The sequence below is a fragment of the Cervus canadensis genome, chromosome 9 (genome assembly GCF_019320065.1).
Source record: "Cervus canadensis isolate Bull #8, Minnesota chromosome 9, ASM1932006v1, whole genome shotgun sequence".
In the NCBI taxonomy this organism is placed as follows: domain Eukaryota; kingdom Metazoa; phylum Chordata; class Mammalia; order Artiodactyla; family Cervidae; genus Cervus; species Cervus canadensis.
In genome coordinates, this window is record NC_057394.1 from 519,494 (window position 1) to 529,983 (window position 10,490).

Genomic DNA, 10,490 nt, shown 5'->3' on the forward strand with positions numbered 1-10,490 from the left:
TGGGGCGTGGGGGCCGAGTCCAGAGTTCATAGGGCACAGAGGACTTGAGTGTGGATGCACGCTCAGGTGCTGTCGCCTTACACGCCACCTGGGACGGTTTCACAGTTTAACCACTTTCAGCCTGCTTTAGCAAGCCACTCCAGTTAACCCTTAATTAGCGTTGGTTTCTTGAAAAGTAGGAATCTTCCCATTCTTTCTGCTGATCAGTACACTTAGAGTAACAGGGATGATAGAAACAGGGCCAGGGGGGGTGGGGGGAGAATAAAAGGCTTCGGAGGGACCGTCCTCTCCCTGCAGGCTGGACACCTCCGCTTTCCTGTGGAGAAACGTGCATACCTCCCCACTGGGAGGGCTGTGGTGCCTGGACCTCCCGCCCCGTTCTTTCTCAGAAAGTCTGTGTTCCTCGCCCCGCCACTCTTTCCCAGAAATTCCGTCTTTCTGACTGTATTGGAGTCTTCACTCCCACGTAGCGGCCAGAAGCCCCTCCCAGCCCTGGGGCCCAGGTGCACAGAGGGACAAGCCTCTGGGTGAGGGCTGGGTGCTCGGAGAAGGGAGAAACACGGGATCAGGGTCCGAACCCGAGTCCTCTCCCCACAGAGTCAAGAGTCCAGTCGTTGACCAGTATTTACAGGGGATAACTAGCTCTCATATTCAAAATCACTTCTGCACAGAAATCACTCGTGAAACACTCTGAGCTCACAAGTGCTGCAGCAGCATTGAGACAAACCTCTGGTTGCTCCGAACCTCTGCCTCTATAGTCAGTTACCCTACAGAATGCCTGTGCCTGTGTTGAAAGGTGCAACATAATTTTGGTTGAAGATGCAAATGTTTTTTGCCACATCTCGCCTTGAAACCCCTAGGCTGGCAGAGATGTGATCTGGGCGGGTGATGACTCCACGTGTGTGTCCATCAGTCCTGTCTGCCTTGGGGAGTGTCCCAGAAGTTCGGGTTTTAGCGAGCCTTCCACCCAGTGTTGTTGACTTGCTCCTCCTCCCTGGAGCTGCATCGTCACTGTTGTCTGGGACACCACGGGAAGATGGTGCTGTTCTGTTAGAAGGCATTGACCTATGCTTCCCAGGAAAACGCCCCACCTGTCATAGGCCCCCTTTCTTTGTGAGCCTGATACAAAGCCTTACCCCACCCCCATTAAACTCTCCTTTGAAGTGAGAGAAAGTTCTCTAATCCGTTGAAAATCTGAATTCCAAATCTGTTAAATACCCAACTTGTCTTCGATTCCCTCCGCCATGCCGGGTCTTTTCTCTGTTTTCCACCTTCTGGGGTGACCATGGCAATGGTCACATCAAGAGGTGGGGAGGCAGGGAGGGGCAGAGGCTCAGAGACGTGGGTGGGGGTCCTGCATGTGCACAAATGACATTCTCTCCTTCTTTGACCAGAGAGCAATAAAGGCATCTTTGGGAAAACGTGTTTGCTTGCTTCTTTCTGTGTATCAGGAAATATAAGTGAATCAGGTGGCTTGTTGGCAAGCCTCAGGAAAAGCCCCTGGCCCCCCACAAAGAGGCTGCCACTTCTGAGCCCCATCCACCACCTGGACACATGAAGGCGGCTGTGTTTCTCCCTCTTCCTCACTTCACGACTCCTTTTGAAAACTTCTGATCAAAACCAAGCTGACATCCGGGAAAGACGGTCAGTTCTTGGCCTTGTGTTACTATGCCTTTAGCATCGCTCAGTCTTAAATACCTGCAGAACCACTCACAGACCGAAGTCACAGTCCTTTGAAAAGCTCCCCTTGGACCTGACAAGTTCTAGAAGGTCATGGCATCCAAGCTGACTCAAATTTACTCAAAGAAATCCCTTTCATTCCTTTGCCCATAAACTCCACAACCCACCCGTGTTCATCTGGGTGACTTGCCAATGCTCCTGTTAAGATGATATCCAGGTTGTTTTCCATGGACTCATACAATGTCAAGGCTAAGGTTACTTCTCCAAGATCATCTGACTCCCCTTCATCTCAGCTTCATCGTAGCAGGTGGGCTGGAGGGCCTTTCTCTGAATCAGCAAGATAAGTGGACAGCAGCAGGGAAATGACCAGAGATGGTGAACGTCCACCTCTCCTTGTGTTATTTTCTTCCTCAATATAATCCAGCCAGGAGCCCACAGCACGATTTTAGGAAACCTGACTTTGTGTAGAACTTAATGTCTCTGGTCATTTCCCCACTGCTGTCCACTTACTTGCTTATTCAGAGAAGGGCCCTCTAGCCCACCTGCTGTGATGAAGCTGAGACACAGGGAATCAGATGACCTTGGATAAGTAATCTTAGCCTCTCTGATGAGCAAATCCCTGTAGCTGAGAAATAAGTAGATAAAAATACTGTTCTTTGCTAAAAAGACAAACCACAATTTCAAAAGCTTTACCTGTCCTGCATTCCTCACTCACCTAACATTTCTGAGCCATGAACATGTGCAGGTGGTGTGCCGATGCTGTGCAGATTAATAAGACAGAGGACTGCTCACACGGGACAGCCAGACTCCTGTATGACCAAATATGATGGGGGCAAGGCTCCCTTCATGGTTAGAACGGGAATGGTGGAAGCAGAGAGCCAGAACGATCATGGCTCCTGCAGGCAATCAGGGAAGGCTTCACAGCGAAGGTGATGTTGAGATGGGCTACGAGCAGCTGAGGGGTGTGTGTGCAAGTGTGCACATGTGAGGATTCACGTGTTCCTGCAGAAAAGGATACATCTTGGAAAATGCCTGTGGCTGCTTACATCCGTGTATTAGGCAGGGCAGCTGCAACAAAACCCCACAGACTGGTGGCTTATAAACAACAGAAATTATTTCTGACGATTATGCAGGCTGGAAGTCCAAGCTCAGGATGCCAGCCCGGGGGGTTTGGGTGAGAGCCATCTTCCTGGCTCACAGATGGCTCCCACCTCGTCTTACGCGCAAAGGCCCTCCTAACACAGCACTAATCCCGTTTGCAGGGCGCTGCTCCCAGGACATAATTCCCCCCAAAGGCCCCACCTCCGAATGCCACCTGCAGTGGAGGAGAAGTAATTTCCCCTCCACTCTAGGCTGTGGCCCCCATACAAGACAGGTTAACAAGAAGCGGAAGCTGAATGTGTGAACCTCATGAGGATGGGGCGCACCAGGGGAAACGGGGTGGGGGGGGCGGTGTGGCTCAGAGGGGCTCAGAACTCAGGCCTAACAACCACCTTCAGCAGAAGACAGAGCGGCCGGGCCAGGGGGACGCAGAAAGGAGAGAAGGGTGCGTGCAGTGATGCCCGGTCACCTGGCTGAGGAGTGCCATTCGTGGTCTCCCCAGCCATCCCCTCCCGGGTGCCCAGGGAGGCGCCCGCAGAGACTCCTGTAGGCGTGGAGAGGGCGGCTGTGTTCTGGGCCGTGAGCCGCCCCGCAGCAGGGGGTCCTGCTGGTGACTCCAGCTGGGGATGAGCTGTGAGGGGCGCACACACTCCGACCATGAAGTCCTACTGACTTAGTGGGGCGCACCTGGCCGTGAGGGACGCTAGAAAACGCAGACACGGTTCTGGGCCCTCTGTCTGCCCAAGCGCTTCCATGTCTGTAAAGGGGCAGAGAGCTGATGTTCCAAACAAGAGTTTGCTCCGAACAAGGAAGAAGAGACTTGCGTCTCAGAGACCCGAGCCCCACGTGGGCGGGGGAGAAGGGCTGAGCCCTCCGCGCAGGCTGAGAAGGGCCGCAGAGGCAGTGCGGTCGCCCGCGCGCGGAGGCTGGAGGGGTTCCCGCCCAGCGGGAGGCGGCGCGGATGGGGGACCTGGGGTCAGACCCGAGCCCTCGGGCCGTGGGCCTCGCCCCACTCCAGCTCCTGCAGCGGCGCCCTTGGGCTTCCAGGGTGGCACGCAGCCCCCGCCTCCCGCCGCTGATGACGAGGCCACATTTGCTGACCACCGCAAGTGGCTTCGGACAGCAGCAGCCTCCAGCCCGCAAAAGCCTGTGGCGGAGAGCGGGCGATGCGGGTGCCCAGGGAACAGCAGGGAGCCCCCGGGCCCACGCCGGGAGAACGCCCGGAAGTCGGGTGAGGGAGGGCTGGGCCGCTGGGCAGAGGACGGGCTGGGCGGCCAGGACGGCATTTCTGACAGTTGCCTCGCAGGCCGCAGAGGAACGGGACAGAGACACGGGTGGACGTTCACGGCGCGAGACCGCCCGGACTGCATTGGCCGGGGAGGGCGCACAGGCCGGGGCGCTCCGGGGGGTGTCTCCAGGGCCCCGGCGGAGGACGCGCTCCCAGGAAGGACAACCCCGCCGCTCTGCCGGCTGGCCTCTCATCTCCACCCCGCCTCCGGGCGGCTCTGCCCGTCCCGATTCGGCCACCAGGACACGCCGCAGAGAGAGGCGGGAGAGGTCGGTCCACGGGTCCTCCTCCCAGGCCCACTGGCTGTGTGTGCATCCCTCTCTGGCCACCGCCCCAGGCAGCCCCTCCTCCGTACCCAGGCCGGGTGAACGTTCCCCAGGGTACTCGCCGCCTGCCCGGCCCACACCCACCTCTGCAAGACAGTGCGGTCAGATGGCCCTCTATTCCTGCTAGAATGCTGGCTGATTCAACCTCTAAACATAAAAAGTGGTCACTAATGACACGGGTGGACTGACTTACAGAACCAAGAGAGGATGTATTTCAAACAGAAGGGAAGATCAACAGAGTCAGGTGAAGAGAGGTCGTTCAGCTGGGCAAGCAGATGATTGATATTTATCTGAGCATTTTCAATAAAGTAGAGCAGCAAAGTGCTGCCGAAGATCTGCTGAAGGGAGGCAAGGAGGGGGGCATGGAAGGGCAGGTAGCGAACAGGTTGGCAGGAAACAGGTGGTTTGGGGGCTCCAGGAAAAGCAGCATGGGGCTGGAGGTGGGGGGGGGGGAGCGCTGGGGAGATGAAGACCTAAGGGGTGTTTGCAGGCTGAGGTCTCTGAAAGGAAAGAGGTGGAAGAAGAGAAGGACACAGGACAGAACGGGCCAGGACCCAGGGGAGGCAAAGAGAGCATCAGAGAGGGCAAGGCTGAGAAAGTCTGAACTAGAGGCCACACTGTAAAACCAGTGGGGAAAATGGGCACATCCAGTTATCTTTTTTCATACAATCTATAATATTTCTGGAGAAATATCTGGAGAAGGATATGGCAACCCACTCCAGTACTCTTGCCTGGGAAATCCCATGGACAGAGGAGGTGGTGGGCTATATAGTCCATGGGGTCACAAAGAGTCAGGCAAGACTAACTAAGCAATTGAATGTGATATTTCTCTAAATTTTCACCTATACCATTCTAGATAGTCTCCTCATCCCTTCTTTCCTCTCCCCACTCTAAACCCTCCAACATGACCGAGGTGCAATTTTTCTCCATCTAGTTTTTCCATTTTATGACTAGAAAACAAAGTCCATCAAGGCAACCTTGGTTGAAAATCTCGGTTTCGTATGCCATTGATGGGAGTGTTAGCTAGCACAACTTCTCAGTAAGAAAACTGGGCAAGATGATTGATCTTTAAAATGTCATGTGATACAACTGACAGTGAACTCACAACACTTCTCCCAAACCAGCCCCTCCCCACCCAGCTCCAGCTCACTCAGGAAACAAACTGTGTCCACCCAGTTGTTCAGACTGGAAATGTAGACAGAAGTCAAACACCTCACTCATCCTCACCAATTAAAACCAATCACCAGTCTGAACTATCTCGAGTTCTCCTGCTTTCCGCCCTGGCCGGCTATTCCTCACTGAGGACTGGAGCAAACAGTGCCCATCTCCTGTTCCTCCAGCCTTGACCTCCTCTCTCCTCTCTCCAGCAGCCAGAGTGATGTCTTAAAAATGGAAACTACTCAGGACCTCCCTGGCTGTCGCTGGTAGACTCCATGCTTCCACTGCAGCGGGCACACGTTTGATCCCTGGTCAGGGAGCGAAGACCCTGTATGCTGAGGCCTTCGGTCAAAAGACTGCTGTGCCAGTCCTCGGCTTCCTTGTTGACCTTCTGCTCGGGTGTTCCATCCACTATCAAAAGATGCGCATCGAGGACTCCATGGCAGCTCAGTGGATAAGAATCCATCTGCCAACACAGGGTTCCATCCCTGGTTTGGGAAGATCCGACATGCCGCAGAGCAACTAAGCCCACACACCACAACTAGTGAAGCCCAAGCACATGAGACCTTGTGGTCCACAGCAAGAGAAGCCACTGCAGTGAGAAGCCCACATACCACAGTGAAGAACAGCCCCAGCTCTGCAGCTGGAGGAAAAAAAGCAACAAAGCCCCAGTGTAAAACATGAGTAAAAATGAATTAAACTAAAACTTCTTATTAAAAGTAGGACATTGAAGTCTCTTATGACAAACCTAGACAGCATATTAAAAAGTAGAGACATTACTTTGCCAACAAAGAACCTTATAGTCAAAGCTATGGTTTTTCCAGGAGTCATGTACGGATGTGAGAGGTGGATGATAAAGAAGGCTGAGCATCGAAGAACTGGTGCTTTTGAACTGTGGTGTTGGAGAAGACTCTTGAGAGTCCCTTGGACTGCAAGGAGATCCAACCAGTCCATCCTAAAGGAGATCAGTCCTGGGTGTTCATTGGAAGGACTGATGCTGAAGCTGAAACTCCAATACTTTGGCCACCTGATGCGAAGAGATGACTCATTTGAAAAGACCCTGACGCTGGAAAAGACTGAGGGCAGGAGGAAAAGGGGAGGACAGAGGATGAGATGGTTGGATGGCATCACCGACTCGATGGACATGGGTTTGGGTGAACTCCCAGAGTTGGTGATGGACAGGGGAGCCTGGCAGGTTGCAGTTCAGTCCAGTTCAGTTCAGTTCAGTCACTCAGTCGTGTCCAACTCTTTGCGACCCCATGAATCGCAGCACGTCAGGCCTCCCTGTCCATCACCAACTCCCAGAGTTTACTCAAAACTCATGTCCATTGAGTCAGTGATGCCATCCAGCCATCTCATCCTCTGTTGTCCCCTTCTCCTCCTGCCCTCAATCTTTCCTAGCACCAGGGTCTTTTCCAATGAGTCAGTTCTTCACATCAGCTGGCCAAAGTATTGGAGTTTCAGCTTCAGCATCAGTCCTTCCAATGAATATTCAGGACTGATCTCCTTTAGGATGGACTGGTTGGATCTCCTTGCAGTCCAAGGGACTCTCAAGAGTCTTCTCCAACACCACAGTTCAAAAGCATCAATACTTGAGCGCTCAACTTTCTTTATGGTCCAACTCTCACATCCATACATGACTACTGGAAAAACCATAGCCTTCACTAGACGGACCTTTGTTGGCAAAGTAATGTCTCTGCTTTTTAATATGCTGTCTAGGTTGGTCGTAACTTTTCTTCCAAGGAGTAAGCGTCTTTTAATTTCATGGCTGCAGTCACCATCTGCAGTGATTTTGGAGCCTGAAAAATAAAGTCTGCCACTGTTTCCACTGTTTCCCCATCTATTTGCCATGAAGTGATGGGACTGGATGACATGATATTTGTTTTCTGAATGTTGAGCTTTAAGCCAAGTTTTTCACTCTTCTCTTTCACTTTCATTAAGAGGTTCTTTAGTTCTTCTTCACTTTCTACCATAAGGGTGGTGTCAGCTGCATATCTGAGGTTATTGATATTTCGCCTGGCAATCTTGATTCCAGCTTGTGCTTCATCCAGCCCAGCATTTCACATGATGTACTCTGCATAAAAGTTAAATAAGCAGGGTGACAATATACAGCCTTGACGTACTCCTTTTCATATTTGGAACCAGTCTGTTGTTCCATGTCCAGTTCTAACTGTTGCTTCCTGACCTGCATACAGGTTTCTCAAGAGACAGGTCAGGTGGTCTAATATTCCCATCTCTTTCAGAATTTTCCACAGTTTATTGTGATCCACACAGTCAAAGGCTTTGGCACAGTCAATAAAGCAGAAATAGATGTTTTTCTGGAACTCTCTTACTTTTTCGATGATCCAGTGGATGTTGGCAATTTGATCTCTGGTTCCTCTGCCTTTTATAAGACCAGCTTGAACATTTGGAAGTTCACGGTTCACGTATTGGTTGAAGCCTGGCTTGGAGAATTTTGAGCATTAATTTACTAGCGTGTGAGATGAGTGCAATTGTGCAGTAGTTTAAACATTCTTTGGCATTGCCTTTCTTTGGGATTGGAATGAAAACTGATCTTTTCCAGTCCTGTGGCCACTGCTGAGTTTTCCAAATTTGCTGGCATATTGAGTGTAGCACTTTCATAGCATCATCTTTTAGAATTTGAAATAGCTCAACTGGAATTCCATCACTCCACTAGCTTTGTTCATAGTGATGCTTCCTAAGGCCCACTTGACTTCACATTCCAGGATGTCTGGCTCTAGGTGAGTGATCACACCATTGCAATTATCTTGGTCATGAAGATCTTTATTGCACAGTTCTGTGTATTCTTGCCACCTCTTCTTAATATCTTCTGCTTCTGTTAGGTCCATACCATTTCTGTTCTTTACTGAGTTCATCTTTGCATGAAATGTTTCCTTGGTATCTCTAATTTTCTTGAATAGATCTCTAGTCTTTTCTAGGTTGCAGTTCATGGGGTCGCAAAGAGTCGGACGGACACAACTTAGCAACTGAATGACCACAACTGCCCTCCATAGCGTCTAATGAAAAATCTTACTGAGGATCCTCTGTAAGTGATGAGTCATACCTCATTGCTTTCACAATTCTCAGTCTTTGTCCTTTGAGTTTGATTATAAAGTGTTTCAGTGTGGATCTCTGAGTTTATCATATTTGACTTCATATGAACTTCCAGGATTTGTAGGTTCCTATTTTTCATCAACTTATACACCATTTATTCAAGGAATATAGAGGTTAGTTCAATATAAGAAAATCCATAAATGTGTCACATTAGTAGAACAACACACACACACACACACACACACACACACACACACACAGCTCATACATTCACTTGCTCTGGCCTACACGCTGGACTCCAGTCTGTGCTTTCTCTACTGAGGGCCTTGGCGTGGGGCCTTTGCTGTTTGCCTACATGTTGTTGCAGACTGTCCCAGAGGGCTACGGTAGCGCTCACGGCACATCAGTGCCCTCAACAAGGTAAAAACCTCTCTCCCCCATGTGGGAGAGTCTGGTCAGGCTGCTGAGGGCTGGTACGAGCTCCATGGCCACACCCCCTCTGATCCAAGCGCCCACCGCTCCAGGGATCCTGCTGCAGCTAGCCTTTGTTCTGTCGTTGTGGTCGCTGTTTTACTGAACAATACGATGCTAGTTCCATGTGCAGGACACAGTGACTTGATACTTGTATACATTATGGATTGATCACAACTATAAGTTTAGTTACAACCTGTCAAAGATATTAGTTCTTGACTATATTCCCCACATTGTACATCTCACCCTGTGACTCATTTGTTTCACAACAGGAAGTTTGTTTCTCTTAGCTTCCCTCACTTCACTCATTCCCTCATACTCCTCCCCTCTGGCAACCTGTTTGTTCTCTGTATTTATTTTTCTATTTTGTTGTGTTTGTTAACTTCATTTTTAAGTTCACATACAAGTGAAATCATACAGTATTTGTCTTTCTCTGACGTATTTCACTCCCTCTACCCTCTTGTTCCGTCTATGTTCTCACAAATGGCGAGGTTTTTTGTTATTTTTTATGGCTGAGCAGTATTCCACTGTATATAAAAACACCATACCTTCCTTATCCACTCTTGGACACTTAGGTTGCTTCCATCTCTTGGCTATGGTAAATAGTGCTACAATGAACATAGAGATGCATGTATCTTTTTGACTTAGTGTTTTTGTGGGGTAGAATTTGAGATTTTCTTGTTTCCCAAGGTAGACTTGTATCACTATAAACTTCTCTTTCAGAACTGCCTTTGCTGCATCTCATAGATATTAGGATCATTGTTTCCATGTCCATTTTTCTCCAGGTAGTCTCACCTCTTCGGTGACCCATCTGTCGTTTAGCAGCACACTGGTCAGCCTCCACGTGTTTGTGTTTTTGCAGTTCTTATTCTGTTTTCTAGTCTCATACTGCTGTGGTTGGAAAAGATGCTTGATAGGATTTCAGTTTTCTTAAATTTAGGGAGACTTGTTTTGTGGCCAAGCGTGCTCTGTCTGGGAGAAACTGAGTTTCTCCAAGTTTACAGATAATGAAGTTGTCTGTAAAACTTCGTTTCTCCTTCAAACTGAGTAACAGTTCCTAAGTAGAGTACTCTGAGTGGTATGTCTTTTCCTTTCACTTGAAGTGTATCATGCCACTTCCTTCTGGCCTGAAGTTCCTGCTGGGCCATGCACAGGCCCAGAGGAAATGGGTCAGGGCTTGATTCTGGGAGTCAGGTGGCCTGCAGTCCCATGCATGGGGGTTAGCAGCGCTCTGGGCCTTCTTGAGTCTACATGGGAACGGGAGCGTGAGGACAGGGGTTGAGAGAGGGCTTTGTGAGTTCGCGGTGGTGTAGACTGGAGCAGGCTTATGGATGCTAAGGACCGAGAGAAGCGAGGGTGAAGACACCGGTGAGTAAAAGGTGAAGAGGCCAAGTCCCGGGGCAGAGCGGGGT